Source organism: Schistocerca nitens, chromosome 9 (genome assembly GCF_023898315.1).
Source record: "Schistocerca nitens isolate TAMUIC-IGC-003100 chromosome 9, iqSchNite1.1, whole genome shotgun sequence".
Classification (NCBI taxonomy): Eukaryota; Metazoa; Arthropoda; class Insecta; order Orthoptera; family Acrididae; genus Schistocerca; species Schistocerca nitens.
In genome coordinates, this window is record NC_064622.1 from 447,243,625 (window position 1) to 447,265,365 (window position 21,741).

Sequence of the window (21,741 nt, forward strand, 5' to 3'; positions counted from 1 at the left end):
CTGTGAGGATTGAATAAATAAATTTAATTACCAAATATTTGTTGTTGTTATTTACAGAAAACCTATTCCTCATTGCACTGTATATATTTAGGGTGTGCAAGAAACGCTTAAGACTCTAGTTCTCAACATGAATGCTATTAAGGAAGTGGAGTTTAAAATGGAGAAGAACAAAATATATACATTGGTTGCATGGGATTTTGTCTCTCGTGCTGTTACAGGAACAGGTGGCATGTAAGTATGTCTGCTTCCAGAGTCATACAGCAGATGTATTTACAATTATATCAGCTGTGCTTCAGGAGAATCACACACGTAGTATGTGGGCAAAGTTGCATACTACTGTATATATAGTCATAAAAGTGTCAGCAGGATGAAATCAGTAAAAAAAAGCACAGAGAAAATAAGGTAAAAATTCATTTATTTTTCATACAATTTAAAAGTAATTTTACAGTCTCATAAGTAGACACAATGCTGTTTTGATACATCTTCTGCTTCTTAAGTGGATGGAGAAAGGGTACCTGTAGAATTCAAGGGCTTGAATAGCTGCATACTTGAAGATTCGATGCATCCAAGTGATCTTCTCCTTGCCTTTGACGTAGATGATGGTCTCTGTGGAGTTGAATAATCGAAGCAATCCCACCATATCTTTATAGGGTATACCATGATCATTTCAGTGAATTCTATCACAGAAATGTATTAACTACTTTGCACTCCTCCATCTTTTAGACACTCACTTAACATCCTTGAACGCTTCGGGGTGCGGTGCTATGTTTGCTGAGAATGCCTCTGTTACATCAGCATTTTCTCTGAATGCTATGAATGCAATGTCTTTAAATATGAACCGTCTCCACACATAATCATAGAAACCTTGAAGATCTGCAATGATGTTCACACTTTGAGAGCCACTGTGGAATGCTCTGGGTATGGCACAACACCTATTCATTTTATACAGTACCAACTGGCAGGTAATAGTTAATCATACAGTCATGTAGATATAGAGAATAAGCTGCAGTGGATCCTGGAAAATTTGCTGACGGTTCAAATTCAATTTGTACATCTATTGGCCCCAGTTTAAATATATCATTCTGTTTTGGATAGTCTGTTACAGTGATTGGCGCCAACTCCTTGAATTTCTGTGGGCTGAGTAGACATTCTTCCTCTTCATCACGATCCTAGTAAGAAGCATGGAACTTCATATACTTGTCAAACGCTAGACTGTACACATTTTTATCCCACTGTAGCAGTAAAATGTCATACAGATAGAATTCCGAATTCAAGAAGACTCTGGCATTAGTGAACTGGAAATTGTAAAATGCAGTGGAAACATTTGCTATATTCCTTTTCCTATCGGTCTGAAATGTAAGCATGATGAATCTGGTGTATCCAGTTTAACAGAGGTTTTAATAGCCCATGTTTGTCTGGTTACCATCGGTAGCACTGGTATTCAAAAAGCTCCCATGAACAGAGACTTAATGGCAGATCTACACCAACATTCAAAACTTTCAAAAGCTTCAAACACTCCTCTACCACTACAGAATGTGAGGCATTTTCATATAATTTTATTGGTGGCTATCTTGTTCTCCTCTTGGGTTCCTTGAATTATGAGCTGTCCATTGCACTCTCTACCAGAATGCGTTCCTATTTGATATTCATGATAATTCGCTGCAATTTTCAAAGTACCGCATAATCAGTTTTAGAGGTATGCATGTAGTAAATCTCTTGTACTCGTCCGCTGTTCTAGCCAGTGACTAGTCTACATCTACATCTACATCTACATCCATACTCCGCAAGCCACCTGACGGTGTTTGGCGGAGGGTACTCTGAGTACCTCTATCGGTTCTCCTTTTTATTCCAGTCTCGTATTGTTCGTGGAAAGAAGGATTGTCTGTATGCTTCTGTGTGGGCTCTAATCTCTCTGGTTTTATCCTCATGGTCTCTTCGCGAGATATACGTAGGAGGGAGCAATATACTGCTGGACTCTTCGGTGAAGGTATGTTCTCGAAACTTTAACAAAAGCCCGTACCGAGCTACTGAGCGTCTCTCCTGCAGAGTCTTCCACTGGAGTTTATCTATCATTTCCGTAACGCTTTCGCGGTTACTAAATGATCCTGTAACGAAGCGCGCTGCTCTCCGTTGGAACTTCTCTATCTCTTCTATCAACCCTATCTGGTACGGATCCCACACCACTGAGCAGTATTCAAGCAGTGGGCGAACAAGCGTACTGTAACCTACTTCCTTTGTTTTCGGATTGCATTTCCTTAGGATTCTTCCTATGAATCTCAGTCTGGCATCTGCTTTACCGACGATCAACTTTATATGATAATTCCATTTTAAATCACTCCTAATGCATACTCCCAGATAATTTATGGAATTAACTGCTTCCAGTTGCTGACCAGCTATTTTGTAGCTAAATGATAAGGGATCTATCTTTCTATGTATTCGCAGCACATTACACTTGTCTACATTGAGATTCAATTGCCATTCCCTGCACCATGCGTCAATTCGCTGCAGATCCTCCTGCATTTCAGTACAATTTTCCATTGTTACAACCTCTTGATACACCACAGCATCATCTGCAAAAAGCCTCAGTGAACTTCCGATGTCATCCACCAGGTCATTTATGTATATTGTGAACAGCAACGGTCCCATGACACTCCCCTGTGGCACACCTGAAATCACTCTTACTTCGGAAGATTTCTCTCCATTGAGAATGACATGCTGCGTTCTGTTATCTAGGAACTCCTCAATCCAATCACACAATTGGTCTGATAATCCATATGCTCTTACTTTGTTCATTAAACGACTGTGGGGAATTGTATCGAACGCCTTGCGGAAGTCAAGAAACACGGCATCTACCTGTGAACCCGTGTCTAGGGCCCTCTGAGTCTCGTGGACGAATAGCGCGAGCTGGGTTTCACACGACCGTCTTTTTCGAAACCCATGCTGATTCCTACAGAGTAGATTTCTATCCAGGAAATCATTATACTCGAACATAATACGTGTTCCAAAATTCTACAACCTATCGACGTTAGAGATATAGGTCTATAGTTCTGCACATCTGTTCGACGTCCCTTCTTGAAAACGGGGATGACCTGTGCCCTTTTCCAATCCTTTGGAACGCCACGCTCTTCTAGAGACCTATGGTACACCGCTGCAAGAAGGGGGGCAAGTTCCTTCGCGTACTCTGTGTAAAATAGAACTGGTATCCCATCAGGTCCAGCGGCCTTTCCTCTTTTGAGCGATTTTAATTATTTCTGTATCCCTCTGTCGTCTATTTCGATATCTACCATTTTGTCATCTGTGCGACAATCTAGAGAAGGAAGTACAGTGCAGTCTTCCTCTGTGAAACAGCTTTGGAAAAAGCCGTTTAGTATTTCGGCCTTTAGTCTATGAACCATCCTGCATTTTCTACACTGTTCAGATCAGAGGGTGACGCAGAGACATGTTTTAAGTGTTGATGCTATGCCTACATTACATGTAATGCAATCTCAACACGAAACGAGACTATCACTAAGGCATGGAGGGCCTGCAGCGAAGCCAAACGTGAGGCCACGGATGGAGGGGAGAAAGAACAAAAACCGAAAACTTGCTTTAAAACAACTCGTTTTCTTTATTGGTAAAATTAAAGTCAACTTTAAATAAAATCATCGATTACCTCATTTTAAACGCGTAGAATCACGGGCCATAGCAACAGGTAAGTAAAGTATTTGGCTAACAGTGAGTTAAACAAAACAGACTACCTTAACGTTGTAAAACACTTTGCGTGCGCTCATTTAGAACTATTATCAATATCAATAACTGCACCTTGAACCGCACTAAAATCCTGGGCAACACTTAACAGCTACAGTTTGTATAATATTTGACAGTCACCAAATTAAACCTTAATAGGCGGAAAGTACGAAATTGCCCTTGTGTATGCTTACAAATACGGAACCCTGATTTCCTTGTGCAAAGCAAACACTCGAATCGTGTCTTCTTTATTCAGCTGAAGCGCCTCGTCGCTTTTAATCGAAAGAACAGCAATCCCTTTAAGGTGGTCCGGCGTCATGGTGGATTTTGGATAGTTCTTAATAAGTTTTAATTTTCAAAACCTTCTTTCTCAAGACGCCGCGGTGTCAAGTATCATCAACAGAATGCGATAGGCTGTGGCGATATTGGTATACGATTGTTTGAGTGGGTCTAAGTACTTAAGTGTGTCCAGCGCTGCCTTCACTCTAGGAGAAATCGTAAATCCAGCAGTTTTACTTCTGAGACGAGGTCAAGTGTGTCTACATCAGCTACTTCCCCGTCTTGTAGATAACTCGCTAGTTTCTAGCAGCTGATTCCAATTTCCTCATTTTACATGTCACGGAGTTTGGACGGGTGAAAGAGATATCCGAAGTATTAGGAATATTAATCAGATCTTTGATCTTTGATGTCATGCCGCTCACAGCTTCATCGACAACCGCTAAGTATTTGATTCTAAATCTTTCTTTGGGTTCGTTCTGCTTTTGGGTCTCGTCGGCGACAATGTCTAGTTCGTCTTCAATTTCGTGTGTATTTGTTTACGACGAGTTGAAAACTTTGCGACCAATTCTAGATCTGCCACCATTTCTTTTGCAGCTCACATAGTGGGTGTGAATCCTGTCTTCCTGTGGTTTTTGAGGAAGTCATTCAATTCACTTCTTTCTTGTAGGGCGATGTCTAACTGCAAATTTTGGAGAACTTAACTGACCCCATTGACGGCATGTAAGAAATCGTGCCATATGATAAGAGCCAAAACGAATTCGAAGGAGCTTCATATTGGACAGACGAATCCTTTGTTGTTTCGACAACCTTTTCGAGAACTTCACAAACTTTCCCCGGCAGTTATCTGATAGATTTGGCGTTCTCAGCAGGAGACTCCCACTTAATATTTGTATGTGTTTTTAAAGTTAGTTCACAATAGATATCAGTGAGAATATTACACCTCTCTATAGATGCCGAAAATAGAGCGTACAATAGTTGTATTGTGCCGAAAATTTCATCGCCTCTGTACAACATCTGACCATGTTTCCGAGGACCAAGTTTTGGCTGTGAGTAACACAAGGTGTAAATACTGCCCAACTACTGTAAATTTTCCTTTGCCACTTGGCATTTCCTGACCTGACTGAACCTGAGAGACACTGACCTCAGTTTCACTACCTGATAAAGTTATCAACTCTATCGGCTCCCTTTTGACTTCTATCTCACTGACTGGTTGTAATCCGGCACTCTCATTTAAATTCAAATCAGATTCTACTGATGATAAATTACCCTCTGATTTACTATTTATGGGCTTAGTAGAAACATCCTCATTACATTCAGTTTCTGATCCTGAGGATTCATGGTCAGAGACCAGTTCCCTTTTGAAACTTACGTAAGTCTCCATATCTACTAATCTGTTAGCAGTAATTAACAAATAGTGTAAATATTTTTGACCTAACTCAAATGCTTGATTTCGACGAATTGTGTCTGCGCGATGTACCAACAACTGTGATGCGACTCGTCGCGACGTATTGCAGGCAAAAGCAGCAGCTGTGGCGGTGAAGTGGCCGCAGGAATCGTCTACTGCAGTAGCTCCAGGGGGGGCTGGACACCGTTGAGCGCTCGCATCAGCTTGCAGACTCGCGCAGCTCCGCGATGACGCACCGTTTTGATGCCGTCTTTAATCACGTGAGCCTGGCAACTAATTTGGTGGTCAGCCAGAAAGCGAAGGGAAACATATTGACCTTAGTTTCCAGTCTGCACGGCCACATTCCGGTCCAGCCCACTGAAAGAAAAGTGTCTGTTTCCCATTTCTTTGCGGGATCAGGTCTATGACTTCAGTAAAAGTTTAAAGTTCCAATCCAGATTTAATTTAATTAAAGTTTCTCACAGACAACACTTAAAATTGCGTTATGTTCAATTGAAAACAAGTCTTTCTAATCTAACAGCACCTTTAGCAGTTCAGAGGCGACCTCTACGGTAACTTCCTACCAGATTGTTTTTCTCTCTGACTAACATCACTCAATTACAAGTTCGCAATAAAAGTTCAAAAATTAATGCTCGCTATAAAAGTGGAAATAAATTCACCACTTGCCACACGGAATTGAATTTCACACGGACGGCACACTAACAGTTATTTTACCGAATTCTAAACGGTTCAGGACGGTGTACAGTCCTCGCGAATTCACTATCCGTTTTCACTGCCAAATTCGCGCTTGTCACAGCTCGGCTCTGACGTCATCCGAGGCAGAAAGCGACCAGACGTTTCGTGGACCTCACAGTGTCTGAGAGCGGAGTGAAACTTCCAACTGCTTCAGGGGCTGTATTTATAAGGTGCCGGTGAGGACTGCCGAGAAAACATCTGTTGTCTCTGTCTATTTGCATACAGCTGCAGTCTACAAACGACCGCTATCTCGGGCACATAATCTTTAATAATATAGTTACCAATTACTTCAGAAACTTCTTAATTTTTGATGGTATGCAGATAAGCAGTTTGAAAGCACGTAGAAAGTTTCAGCTTTCTGGAATGAAAATTTTGCTTAATAGAATTTATTTAGTGGAACTAACGTTAGATTGTTACCTCTGAACCATACCTTTGCTAAGACTTATATCAGTTGCTATTTATTCTACAAGTCTTAAAATTGGTGTAGCTCTATTATTTGATATATTTGATCATCTGGTTTAACCAAAATCCTCTATAATTAAAATTTCAAGTACTTAATCTACAACACTTCGGTACATTTTAGTTACAAAATTAGTTTTTATTTAATTACTCAAAAACTATTAGATTAACGTGGACTCCCTGTTATTATTTTTGGGGTGTACTGAAGCATAAAACAAATTTTCAAGTTTCTAGGTCCATTATTTAGCGCCTCTGATTTTTCTCTTAAAACGGCATTTTTCCGTAAACTATTAGTTTAGCACATCAAAACTTGGTATTTGGAACATTATTACACTAAATTATAATTTGACAAAGTTTTAAACATAAATTTTGATTTTTAATTGCGTACTAAATTGTGGTGCAATACTTGTGCGCTACATGCAGACGCATTAAGGTGACTTGGCGCTACTAACAGTGAACTGGGGTAAGTCCCGGCGCACTCGCTCGCCTCTGTATCTCACACATGATACAGCGCTTGGTTTACTTCAGTCATTACTCGAAACTTTTTGTTCTGTTGTTTCTTCCTCTCTGGCGGCTGTCTGTGATTGGTGGAATTCTACCTGTAATTTTCTTTTACTGTTTTTTTTTCGGCTCCATCTTCGGATTTTCACCCTGTGTCTCTATCAATGCTTGTCATGATGCATAGCAAATCACTGACTCAAACAGAAATAAGCAACATTAAAACTTCTGTACTAACTCTCTGTACGTTTTAACGTTATCAGTTCATATATCACCAAACAATTAAAAAAGGAAATCTCGACTCTTTGATATTGATGTTCGCAAAACCAAAAACTCTTTGCACCCTGAACCTATTATGCACAACATGACGTGCAAACGTTTTGCATGTGACTGTGTCCCTCCGCCTTTGCCAGCAATTGGTTGGGTTGGATGACGAACAGAGCTGAAGCGAGCAACGGTCTTACAGACAATGTGTGCGTCTCACTTTTGGCTGACTGTAGTCCAATACCACACTGGATCCAGCGTTGCCAGATTTCACCAAACATGAAGCTGGCGCGCTACAATTGCGTTTGTCCCTCCATCTGCATCTGTTATTAGACCTAAGCAAATTTGCTTAGCAGCACAGATCAAGTTTGTACAATTTCTTTGCATTCATGAAATTTTACTTGCTCTATCTAGCACCGCTCTTGATAAGTTCTGTGCGAGACCACTGCAAATGAGAAGTTTCGAGTAGGGACGACGACAGCCAATACACCCTCGTGACGGCACTCTCTGAAACGGAGATATTAAAGCATCATGTGTAAGCTTCGTGCCACTGTAGGAGAACGATCCTTTTCCCTAAATACTCCATCCAAATATATGAAACTTTTGCATATGAGGGTTAAGGCATCTTGGTGCAGGATGGCAGTGCTAATTTTGTCGTTCTTGTTGAACGTGTTTGAAGCATAAAGTTTATGCAAGAAGTATTCCTGGCTTATAATTCTCTCACCATATTCTACGGAAATCGTTACAATGAGCGACGTCATTGCAGGGTTTCAGGTATACTAATTTAGAAACTCAAAGTTTGCATGTGTTATCACCTAGCAGCTCTGCTGCAAAGTGCTTCCTGTGGATTGTGTGCACTAGTTTTATACCTTACACCCATCTTGTGTTACATGTAGTCGTACAATGATTTCCTCACCACGAAAGTCGGTAAGTTGATTATTCTGGTTCACAATAAGCAGCTCCAGATAGTCGAGTGGCAGAACTTTCGTTGGAAGGTATATTGGTAAGGGTCTCAACAATCTTATACCCCAATCCAATTTATGGTAAGAATCGGTAAATTGTATGAATCAACCTATCGTTGAGATAAGAGTTTATTGCAATGTTACACTCGAAATGGATTGTGCTGACAGGGTGTAAATCCACTGTCTGATCAGATCTGTAAAATTTATCAGAATCTTTCTTCAAAACCTGTGATTTTGTGAAACCCAGAAGTCGTCATATCGTGTCTTTCTCATTAAAGTCAATGCTTGCATTCACCATCCTTATTTGGGGTATAAATATATTGACGTTAGCATGTAACCCAATCCCTTTTCCTCACTGTTTTAAAACTTCGTTTAAATCGTCAGTATTTTATGCAGCAGGTTCTATTTCCAGAATTTCTTTTTTATCATTAATTTCCAGATGCTTTTTATTGTTAACCTATGTGATATTTGGGATGGTGCTGTATGTCTGCAACCGAATCAGCGCAATATTCCAATTTCCAACACTTAAGTCCTTCACATGTAGTACTGACAATCCCAACTGGTGCACAGTCAAGTATTAAAGTCTTGATAGCATTGAAAATTACAGAACATTTCTTCTGCTTGTGAACTACTGCTGTGATTCTTCCGATGGTTGCAAGTCACCAAATGAGTCAAAATAGTAGACAATAATTGTATTTTTGTAACAAACGCCACCCAGTGGATTCAGGTCCTCCAGCAACAACTAAATTCAGAATTCCACATTCTCTGGATTTCTGCATAGTCTTCAGTAATGTGTTCCAGATAAACACTCCGTTTCCTTCTTCGCCTACATTCTCATCACCTTCTGTGTGTGTGACATGTTGTGCTTATAACTTGCCCAATTTAATTTTAGAATGCATGATTTCATCGACTGCAAATGCCACAATCCACTGTCATGTACCAGTATCCCTTCTTGTATGTATTGCCTTGGCTTTATCAACTAAAATTTCATCTGCAGCGTGACGACCTAGGAGATCTTTATTTTCCGCATATGCAATATCGTGTTCCATACACAAATCATTAACCCCAGTATCACTGTGCACAAACCATTTTGGAAGTTTTGTTCCAGGGCCACAGTAGTTATTTCCCAGAATGTGTACTTCAAGTGGCAGTCTGTCGAGAATAACACTACCACTTCTAATGTGTCTCCTATCACACAAGTTACACTACTGTGATGGCTGTGCTCTGTGCACCCCATTATGGAGCAAATCGTTAGTGTCAATCCAACTGTTTTGTGTTGCAGGAAAGCCAAACCATTTAACTAGAGTTCTATTCTCTTGACATCTTATAACACATTTTATGAGGAACACATGTGGTTCAGAGCTCTTCTGCATTTCTTCTGTGTAAAAGTATCCTACTACTTCAGTACTGCTGCAATCCTTTGAGATATAAATTCTAGGATTCGTTCTTTGCGCTTTGGAAACTGTATATGTCCCTCTTGACCAGTTTCGTAGGTATGACTTTCGAATGCTGTCTTGGGTTTTGAGATACATACTAAATCACTTAGATTAAATTTCTGTGGGATTCACCTTTTTAATCTGTATTTAGCAATCCACTGTCATGAACATCGATTTATCTCGTTTTTACTGTGTTATGTTTGGTTCAGTTACACTTACAGTCATTTGTGGGAGGATATCTGTCCATCAGTATGAGCTGCAAAGATTAAAGTGCATCCACATTTAAGCTTTTACTGTTCTGTTTAAACATTCCATGATACTTGACTTCAGTTGGAGGAACGTTGAGTTGTGGTGTATTCCATATGGCTCCATCACAGTCTTGAAATAACTATTGTAAAACTCTCGACTGTGATCTGTTTGAAAGCTGTCCAGACATTGATTTATCCCCATCTGCAGCAATCGCTGAAACATTTGTGCAACTTCTCCCGCCGCTTTTGTTTTCACAGGTAACGCTGACGCAAATTAAAGTATATTTGAAACCGTTAGTCATATATGAATGTTCCCTCATATCTACAAGATCTGCATGCCCCAAGTCGTCCAAAACTTTAATCATAACCTGTATATGAGGGTATGTTTTGAGTGCTGGTCTGCATAGTTCTCAAAGCTACTGTCTTATTAGATGATACTTCTCTCACTAAGCTTGGAGATTATTGAAACAACTTCATTTGAATGAGCTGTATTACCAGTAGTGGCTGATACTGAGCAGTCATAGCTGATTATTAACTCATAGTCCACGCTGATAGCTTAATGGTCAGCATGATGGACTGTCATGCCAAGAGGCCCGGATTTTTTCTCCACTCAGGGACTGGGTGTCATGTTGCCCTAATCATCACCATCTCATCCCCATCGACACGCAAGTCGCCGATGTGGCGTCAACTCAGAAGACTTGCAACAGGCGACAGGTATATCAGACGGTAGGCCCTAGCCACATGACATTTCATTTCGTTTCATTAACTCATAAGATTCGTTATAGTATATACACTGTGGAGGGGTCTATTATTTTTATATGCTGAATATCATTCCCCTCACCATTGCTAGTTTCAGAATCTAATATACTTGTAGGTTTTATATATCACATTGCTTTGGCTCTTTGGTTATTTTCTTTCTTATGTATATTAGTCAACTTTAATATTTCATCATAATATTTTTAGATCTTTTGGTGAATAATTTACGGTTTTTGAGGGTTTTAGAGAAATAAGGTCGAGCAGGCCTGTTAGTCTTTGAAATTCTCTATCACTGATCTGTATTGTGACAGCTGTAAAACTTATAGGCTGTGTGCCCTGTATGTACAGTTTTACCAAGCTGATGCCATATATTCTGTCTATCCAAACATGATTGTGATGGTTAATGAATTCAGCAATGGTATCGTCGACATCATGTAATTTTGTCAAGATCTGCCCAAGCAATTCAGTAACAGGCTTAAACGTTTTTCTTAGTGTCTGCTCCTACTCCAAATGGCTCTAACTGGCTGTCATTTATCTGAAACAGCCTCTGATGTTCTCTGGACGGCATCAAGAGACAGTGTGGTGCTGGGGTGCAAGACTCACATGCCTCTCAATTCAGTTAACTTGCCCGCTGTGTGTAGCCAATCCTCTTCTCTGCTTAATCCGCTACATCGATCTACTGAAAGCTTCTTCTCCAAAGATATGGTGCTTGTTAAAGCAATTTACTAACTACTTTTCTATTCTTGAAATAATTTGTGTACTCGTAGAATACTTTTCAATTCAATCACAATATATTTTCAACGTACATAAACAATAACTTCGTCAAGTTAACTCATTCATTGAACATTAGAATCATTTACATTTCTTCAAAATAGCTTACATGTGTCTCGCTTAGATCATAACCAAATCTCTAGTCTCAAAACGAGTCTAATTCATGGGTGTCCTTAGGAAACTACTTACAACTGTCCGCTAATTTTTGTACAATCATCACAGACATTAAAGAGCACAGAATCCTACATAAACTTTTCTTGTTGTTCTTTGCCAATACACGAAACTCTGCGGATCATACAGCAAGTACTTGTCTGCAGCTGTTCAGCTACCGTGTCCATCTTTTTCCTCGTGGCTGTTCTTTTAGACCTGCACATACAAATAAACTATGTGCAGTCGGCTGATTCGTTTCTCCTACTCATATCTAAAATATCGGTTGTTCGAAACAATGGAAGGCCGAGTAATTCTAGAGTTTCCTCCGAAATTCTCGAAGCACTACAAGCCTTCCATGCCTCAATGACTTTATTCTTAGTCGACATCTCATTGTATGCTGAAAGGTGGCTACACTGAGCCACAGCGCCAGAGATCGCTAGAGAGCATTGTTCCGCCGCCTCCACTGGCACAGTGATTATTGAGATGTCGTAGTGGGCAGTGCTTGTCCAGGACTCGTAGTAGTCAGTTCGTGTTCAGATGTGCTAGTAAGGAGTGCTTGCTGAGATGTGATACTGAAAAGTTCTTGTTGAGATGTGGTAATAGCGAGTCGGTGTGGAGATATATTGTAATTATGAGAGTGATTTTGGTCAATATATGAAGGTAACTAAACTTGATTTATTTTTCATTATTTCCATGTTTTAAATAATGCGTCATTACAGGTTCAGTCAACAAAGCATCTGGCTTGTGTTCTTGGATTAGAGTGTAATTCTGGTTTTCTTGAGTAATTATGGTATTTTTATTTCCTTTAATTAATTCAGTATAAGTGATATTTAAAATTTCTTGTGTTGTTGAAGAAGAACCGTGCCAGATGCGTACGTTGAGTCATACTTCCACACACAGAACAGTTACACTTGTGCTTTGGTTTCGTAGGTTTTATAGTTGGTGGGGACTTAATTAATTAATTGTGTTAATGAAAATTTCCATTTCATTCTTTGTTGTTGTTCTATGCAGTCAGATAGCGTAATAATAACAGTCAGGGCCAACCGTTACGAGACTTCGTAATCGGACAGACAGCTACTAAAGCAAAAAAAATTAAAATTATTTGCATTTCATCTTTATATAATTAAGCCCCCATGCACGTGGCGACCACTGCTTCGGATCGTCCCTTGGAATTCTTCTGATTGTAGAAATAGTGGACAGTATCATTGTTGTAGTAATTTGTAGTTTAGTAATTATAGTCTGTTTTGCATGTGTAGATTTGGTAAGTGTCATTCTTATAATGGTATTTTTTCTCTGAATTTGATTTGTTGTCTTGTATACGCGTTTGACGACTTAGTGCAATTATTTCAATTGTTCGTTAATCGTGTTTGAGGGAAACATTTCGAGTGAATGGTATTGTTGGAGATAAAGAGTCATTGTGTGTAATTTCCGTACAGTGACGAGTTTTGTATGCTTGGTAAATGATTCCGCGATCGATGAAAAAGGCAAAAAAGATGAATAGTGAGAATAACGAAATTGTTAACATGGCGAACTCGCCAACAGAGGAAAACAGTATGATGGATAATGAAGTGGAAAACAATGTAATAAGTCGGGAAAATAGTCCGGAACCATTTCAAAATTTTTCTCAATCAGGAAATTCACAGAATACGAGATTAACCATAGAAGATTCGGAAATAGTATCGAACACAGATAGCTTTACAGCTATGACGAAGGAAACTGGTTTTGCGGGAAATGTTAGGGGCGGAAGGAGTTTCGAATCACTTACTATGGAGCAGTTGATGAGTGCTATATTAAAAATGGAAACACGGTTTGGATCTGAATTAAAAACAAATAGGGGAACAATGGAGCAGTTACGAGACTCACTTGGATCACAAATAGGAACAATTAAAACAGAGATAGGATCAATTAAAACTGAGATGGGAGCAATGGGAACATGGTTAGACTCACAAGGATCTGAATTAAAAACAGAGATAGGAACAATCAAAACTGAGATGGGAACAATGGAAACACGGTTAGATTCACGAATAGGGACATGTTTCAAAAACATGAAAGATGAATTAAAGAAAGAAATCAGAGAAGAAGTACAACCGATTTTGAATTCTCACATTAATAGATTAATTGCAGTAGAGATTAGACAAAGGGAACAGGATAGAGAACAGGAAGAAAAAGATCGCGTGATAGTACAAAAATTTTCAGAGTTAAATTTACAACGTGCACACGATAAGGAAGAGATATTTGAGAGAATCGAGGAATCCGTACCAAATGACAGAATAAATAATCTAACACAACAATATGAACAGTTAACTACCAAATGTGACAACACTGAAACCCGAGTCGCGACACTTACGGAAGACGTAGGTAAACAGAAAGAAAAAATAGGTGACTTATCGGAAAGAGTTGAGGAGATTTCAGATAAATTGACAAGTCTTAGTTTACATGGGGATAGAGATTCAGATGATACAGCTCCATTACCATTCGCAGAAACCGTAGAGTACCAGAATATAAATAAGCATGTTGAAAATCAGGGAAAATTTAATGAACGCGTTAAAAGGGAAGTTGAGGCATTACGGAAGCAAGTCAAACAAATTGAAGGGGAAATCGTAGGAAAAGACAGTAGAAGAAATTTAGAATCACAGATAGCAGAGGGCTTTGAAGAAGATAATTTGTTTCATTTACGGGATGCAGCAAGAGAGCGCCAGGCGCGCGAACTTGACAATAATCAACACTGGGACTGGGACAGACGCGGTAGGTCTTTGTCGCCACGAGGCGAAAACTTTGACTATAAACACTTTTTGACTGTTCGGAAATTTAAGATCTTTCCCAATTCTAAGAACGACGTACATCCATGTTCATGGTTAGCTCAATTTCTGTACGCACTTCCGCCAAAGTTGCCACTAAGTCACAAACTAGAAATTATGTGCGGCTATTAAAGTCCTCAGGGGATTCACTATACTAAGTGAATATGTGCCGTAGCGATCACAGGGCCCCGAGCTGTAGTGGTGCTATTTTCCTTTTAGTTTTCTGCACCGCTGCCTACTCTTATACTATTCTTTGCATCTATAAAAACAACTCTTCTACTATCCATCTATCTAGACAGTAGGTAAAGAATAACCAGATTTGACTGTTTTACCCAAAAGTGACTTCGGAAATTACCGTTTGGACTTAATATATTTTCTGCAGCATTCATTCATAGTTTAAATGAAATTTTACCTGTTTATCTTCGTGACAATATTACTTCATATGTTGACGATATTCTTATTGCTAAACGTTCTTGGAGTGAGCACAACAAAATTTTGGATTCATTATTATGTATTTTTGCACGAGTTGGCATGACAGTGAACTTGGAAAAATCAGAATTTGGTCGTTCTCAGGTGAAATTTCTCGGTCTCATTATTTCTACAGAAGGTATTCTCCCTGATCCAGAGAAACTAGACGCTATTCGTAATTATGCTGTTCCAACCACAAAACGTGATGTTTGTAGTTTCCTTGGTGTCTGTAATTTTCTTAGACGCTTTGTTAGATTGGATGATTTGGTCACACCTCGTTTACACATTTCAGTTATGCACATTTTGGTCCCAGAAAATGCTTTCATAAATTACGAGAAAATTGCTACTTCAGTAATATGGAAAAACGTATTCGATCTGTTCTTGCCAAATGCAAATTATGTCAAAAGGCTAAGCCGCTAACAGTTTCTCACAGAGCACCGTTGTTTCCTATCTTTCCAGCGAAATTAAAGGACATGGCTGCAGTCGATTTGTTCGGTCCAGTGGTTCGTTCTACTAATGGTTTTGCGTACATTTTCGTAGCAGTGGAACTGACATCAAAATATGTGTGTTTTACACCGTTACGCAAAGCAACAGCTCGTTCAGTATCTAACGCTTTCATCAAACATTTTCTTAAAGAAGTTGGTCATGTTGATAAGGTTATATCAGATAATGGATCACAGTTTCGCTCTAAAATTTGGCTTCGTACTCTACGGCGTCGGAAGATTAAACCAATTTTCATTTCACTTTTTCACCCTCAATCTAATGCTTCAGAGAGATGGATGAAGGAAATCAATAAATTGTGCCGTCTTTATTGTCATCAGAATCACAGAACTTGGGATCAGTATCTTCATATTTTTCAAAACATTCTGAATGAACTTCCTAATGACTCAACTTCTTTACCGCCTCTATTGATATTAAAAAATAAAGTACCAACAAATCGCATTTCTGAAATCGTTCCTTTTCCGCCTTCACGGAAACTGCGGCATTCTGAAGTTGTCAACCTGGCTCTACAAAATATTGCATCGGCGGCTGCTAGAAGAGAGAAATCAGCTAAGCGTCCTGGTCGTTTAAAAATCTTGTCAGTTGGCCAGAAGGTGTTAATTAAGTCCCACCGTTTATCTCATAAAGGAAAAGGCTTATGTCGCAAATTTTTTCTGCTTTATAACGGTCCGTATAGAGTTCGCAAAATTATTCATGATAACACTGTTGAAGTAGAAACTCTTAAATCTCGGCGCTCTAAGGGAATACATCATATATCGAACGTAAAAATTTTTGTAGAATGACATACTTTAGAGAAACTAACAGCTACGTAAACATGCGGAGAATGCAATAGTACCGCGCTGTGTTTTGGCGGCGGCACATACTCAAAGCAACAGTCAGTCTGCGCGCCGCACAAGGCAGTCGTTGACCGCAAACAATCGCTTCCTACGTCACGCGCCTACAGCTGATCGAGCGCTCAGTGCGAATGCACTGACAGACGTAAACAAATACACAGTCTAATTTCTCCGACTAAATTCTGTATAAAGCTATGATGACTTCATAAATTATGTTATTAACGTTCAGTATTTTTCAGGATACGGTTGTGTAAAATATTTAAGACCTTCAGGTAAATTCTATGTGTGTCCGACGTTAAGACGACTTGCTTTGGAGAAAATTTCAGGAAGAATGGAATTTCGAAAAAAAAAAGTAATAAATTAAAAAGGGTAACTATTAATTGAGCTTATTTTTCAGGTAACATAATTCCACTTAGGTACGTACTTTAGACGTAATTTGCCGCTCGCGATTATTTTATGTTCTATGAATTTACTTGTGAAGCGACGTGCTTGTGTACATTTACTGATTTTGACAATTATTGATTAATGAACAGTGTTATTACTTGCGTATATTATGCATCGCTTGGCTGCTATGCTTTTTCACTGATTTCATATTTTTCTATTATGTGCCTGCTGTGCTTATTTATTTTAATTATAATTGTCACCTGATTAATTGTGCTGATGTGGTTAGATATGTAAGTTATACTTTGTGATTTATCTGCTTGCGCCTTCATGTTTACTTATTAAGATTACATATAAACATTTATTTGCTTATGTCGATGTGATGCTAATGACCTTTTTATTGTGTAAGGCATGTTTGCTGCTGTGCGTATGGATTGCATATTTACACATTTCTGTTTTGTTGTCATAACTGCTCTTCAATTTAGTATATAGAAATGCTGATATACTGTGTACAAACATAGAGATTAGGTTACACTATGGTATTAATTGTAGATTGTTCGCTTGGCAGAGCCTTGTTATAGGGATTGTGCTGCATCCACTTGTTGACATTCTGTTCTCTACTGGTATATTTACTCGCTATTGCATGTTTTGCTTACGCTCAGTGCCTTATATTTTTAAGATAAGAAAATGAACTGCTATAATTCGACGAACGACATTAGTAAAAGAAAGTCATAGAAGTCACATGAGCTGAGGTTTTATGGAAGCTGTATCAATTTATGCTAATAGGAAGGAAGCTAACGACATGACAGACCAAAACTAGGTTTAGACCATTGACAGTATTACACTGCATTTTCGTGAGCAATTGAAATAGGAAGTGACACTTGACACAAGGAATACTCCACATGTTTGCTTCTGCCATGATTCTTGAAGTGGTGTACACACTGTGAAATATTATGATTATTCACACTCCGTAATCGTACTTAATTACTGAGAGTTATTCGAACTAAGTCTGTTAGAGGTCATGTATGCATTTCTTTTATTTAATGATGGACAAGGAACCAAAATGTATCTTATAATTTATAATGAGTAGAAAATTTGGGTCAGATGGATTACACAGAGGTTGTGTGTAGACACTGTGTCTTCGGATTGTATGGAATGATGAATTGAAGTTGCACTAGGATTTTGTCTGTACTTGTTCGAGGAGACTGACTAGAGGAAAGAGTTGTTATGTAAGGTAAATGATATTGGTGCTGAGGTTTATATGTATCGACGTATTATTGAGGTATTGAGATTGTGTGAAGTAGATGATTATTGGAGTTTTCGTGGACAAAAGGTAAGATAAATGATATTGATGATCGACGTATTGAAAAGGTATTAGTGAAGTATTGAGATTTAAGTTGATGATTATTGGAGTTTTGGTGGATAAGAGGTAAAGTAAATGAGGAGCATATTTTTTTTGTTGGTCCATATGGAACAAGGAGGATAAAGATGGCAGACTAGAACACTCAAGTAGAAGGAAGATTGTCTACACACACACTTTGTCAAATCACAAAGCAGTATATACTTTTTTTTGAGAGAGGAAGCATGTGCATATCTTGGCTCACTGACAGTTGTTCAGCAACAGTACAATTTGATCTGGCTTGGCAAACATTGGTCTAGACATGATGACTATGACGTTGACTAACTATTATTGACTGTTATACATTGCTGCCACTACTACTTGATACACATAATGAACATAAAATTTCGACAGAATTGCATTTACACAGTTAACACTATTCAATTACACAGTAGCACTAATGTGGATGAAAGATGAGTGAGTGTGTTTTGTGTGTTTTCCTTTTATAATCCCAGAGAAGTGATCCCAACCTATCTCCTAAATATTATTTCACTTGTTTGTTGTGGCTTGCACTGACACCCATAAATATTATAGGTTAACTGTTATTGTGTACTGTAATAGTTAATGTGACAATTACCTGATATCATTTGTGTGTTTATTATGATTTGTATGTTTAGTGTAAGAGCATTGATAATAATTTGTTAAAGAAATTGTATGTGCATTCAAACTATTGTTCATGACTGAACTGTCTCAGTAGTTATGGTGAATAGTATGGACTGTTACTTGCACTTTTTCTACATGATTGGTGCCACAAGGACATGTTTAATTTCTGCTGATGAACTGTGTGATCAGTGATTGTAAAAAATTATGGACTGTTACTTGTACCTTTTCTACATGATTGGTGCCACTAGGACATGTTTAATTTCTGCTTATAAACTCTGATGAACAGTGTGATCAGTGCTAGTGAATTTTATGGAACTGCTTCTGCTGAGAAATGTGACTTGTTGCTGTGTGCACCTGATCAACATTGCTGGTGCCACTAATGGACTGCTTCTACTGAAATGGTGTTACTTGTTGCTGTCTGCACCTGCTCAACATTGCTGGGTGCCACTGATGGATTGCTTCCACTGAAATGAAGTCACCTGTTGCTGTGTGCACCTGATCAACATTGCTGGTGCCACAAATGGACTGCTTCTACTGAAATGGTGTTACTTGTTGGTGTCTGCACCTACTCAACATTGCTGGGTGCCACTGATGGATTGCTTCTACTGAAATGAAGTCACCTGTTGCTGTGTGCACCCGATCAACATTGCTGGTGCCACTAATGGACTGCTTCTACTGAAATGGTGTTACTTGTTGGTGTCTGCACCTACTCAACATTGCTGGGTGCCACTGATGGATTGCTTCTACTGAAATGAAGTCACCTGTTGCTGTGTGCACCTGATCAACATTTCTGGTGCCACTAATGGACTGCTTCTACTGAAATGGTGTTACTTGTTGGTGTCTGCACCTGCTCAACATTGCGGGTGCCACTGATGGACTGCTTCTATTGAAAAAATGTTACTTATTGGTATTTGCACCTGTTGACCATTGCTGGGTGCTACTGCTGGAACTGTCAACTGCTTATTCTTGGGCTATGGAAAGCGTTTATGTGAATATTTGTATAAACTGATTTTTTGTGTATTACTGTTTGTGGAAAGTTATGAGACTCTTACCTGCACATATTCGTCATTGCTGACGCTATTGATTGAACTGTTTAACCACATAATACTTGTATAAACTGTTATGTAAAGTCACATGTATGAAAGAATTTGTATTGCTTACTGTATTCTATATAATAGGTTATTGAAAGGTCAGTGCAAAGCCAAAATTTTATCTAGTTATATGATATTTACGTATTAATATTATCTTTTATTTTTGTCTATATTTTTTTGACGAATTTGGTGGTATTTTCACCACCAATGCTGGCAAAAATACCATCAAATTCTAGCCGTGGAGGAAGGGCATATGAAAGGTGGCTACACTGAGCCACAGCGCCAGAGATCGCTAGAGAGCATTGTTCCGCCGCCTCCACTGGCACAGTGATTATTGAGATGTCGTAGTGGGCAGTGCTTGTCCAGGACTCGTAGTAGTCAGTTCGTGTTCAGATGTGCTAGTAAGGAGTGCTTGCTGAGATGTGATACTGAAAAGTTCTTGTTGAGATGTGGTAATAGCGAGTCGGTGTGGAGATATATTGTAATTATGAGAGTGATTTTGGTCAATATATGAAGGTAACGAAACATGATTTATTTTTCATTATTTCCATGTTTTAAATAATGCGTCATTACAGGTTCAGTCAACAAAGCATCTGGCTTGTGTTCTTGGATTAGAGTGTAATTCTGGTTTTCTTGAGTAATTATGGTATTTTTATTTCCTTTAATTAATTCAGTATAAGTGATATTTAAAATTTCTTGTGTTGTTGAAGAAGAACCGTGCCAGATGCGTACGTTGAGTCATACTTCCACACACAGAACAGTTACACTTGTGCTTTGGTTTCGTAGGTTTTATAGTTGGTGGGGACTTAATTAATTAATTGTGTTAATGAAAATTTCCATTTCATTCTTTGTTGTTGTTCTATGCAGTCAGATAGCGTAATAATAACAGTCAGGGCCAACCGTTACGAGACTTCGTAATCGGACAGACAGCTACTAAAGCAAAAAAAATTAAAATTATTTGCATTTCATCTTTATATAATTAAGCCCCCATGCAATGCTAAGCAGAGTTCTCCTGATGTATAGTCACAAAGTTACCTCTAGTCATAACTGTATGTATGGAAGTTTTGTCTATAGTTACCATCATTCAGTTTTCTTAATTTATCAATAACAAGAAACCCGTACTATGTGCGACTCCAACACTCTCTACATGTCTTTAAAATTCATCGAATTACATATAAGTTTCTAGATGTGTTTAGTAAATGTCCTTTAAACTCAAATTGTCTTGTTTGAAGGTTGTAATGAGGTTTGCATAATCCCTCACTAACTGTTTTGGGATTCTGGAACGTGTCTCACTCAAATAAAATATGTCAGCACCCATATGACGACAAAAATAGAAATATCTTCGAATTTGATCCTGGTTTTCCACAGCAACATGGTCAAATACGAACACAATGCTTGGCTTTACATTTTTTGGTGGTAGGATATCAGTGCTTTCAGTGAATGTTGTGTATGTCACACCATCGGCACCCTACAGTATCTCCTCTAATAGGTAGTATTTGGGTTGAAACAGTGTTTCTGAGAACACATGTACATGCTCAAAGTGGATTCCATCCAGGTGTGTTAGCAGTGATATGAGAAAATTTGTCTTCCTGCAGCTCAATGGACAAGCTGTTATTGCTTGTATATTATTGGGAAGAAGTGTCCTTTTCCTCTTCTTCCAGTTTTCTGCACCATCACAGTACTAGCTGCTTACAACAAAGTCCCTGCTTCAAATACCCCGCCATGATACTGACTACATCATATACTGGCGTACAGTGGGCTGTCAGAAAAATCCCTTATAATAGCAATAATAATAATAATAATGTAGGTACTATAGCACAATTACCTTACAGACTGAGCTCAGGTGGCCACATCACAATGAGAGGATTATGAAGTAAGAAATAACACACGATTTGCAATTATATATATATATATATATATATATATATATATATATATATATATATATATATATATATATATACACTTCAGCAAAAGT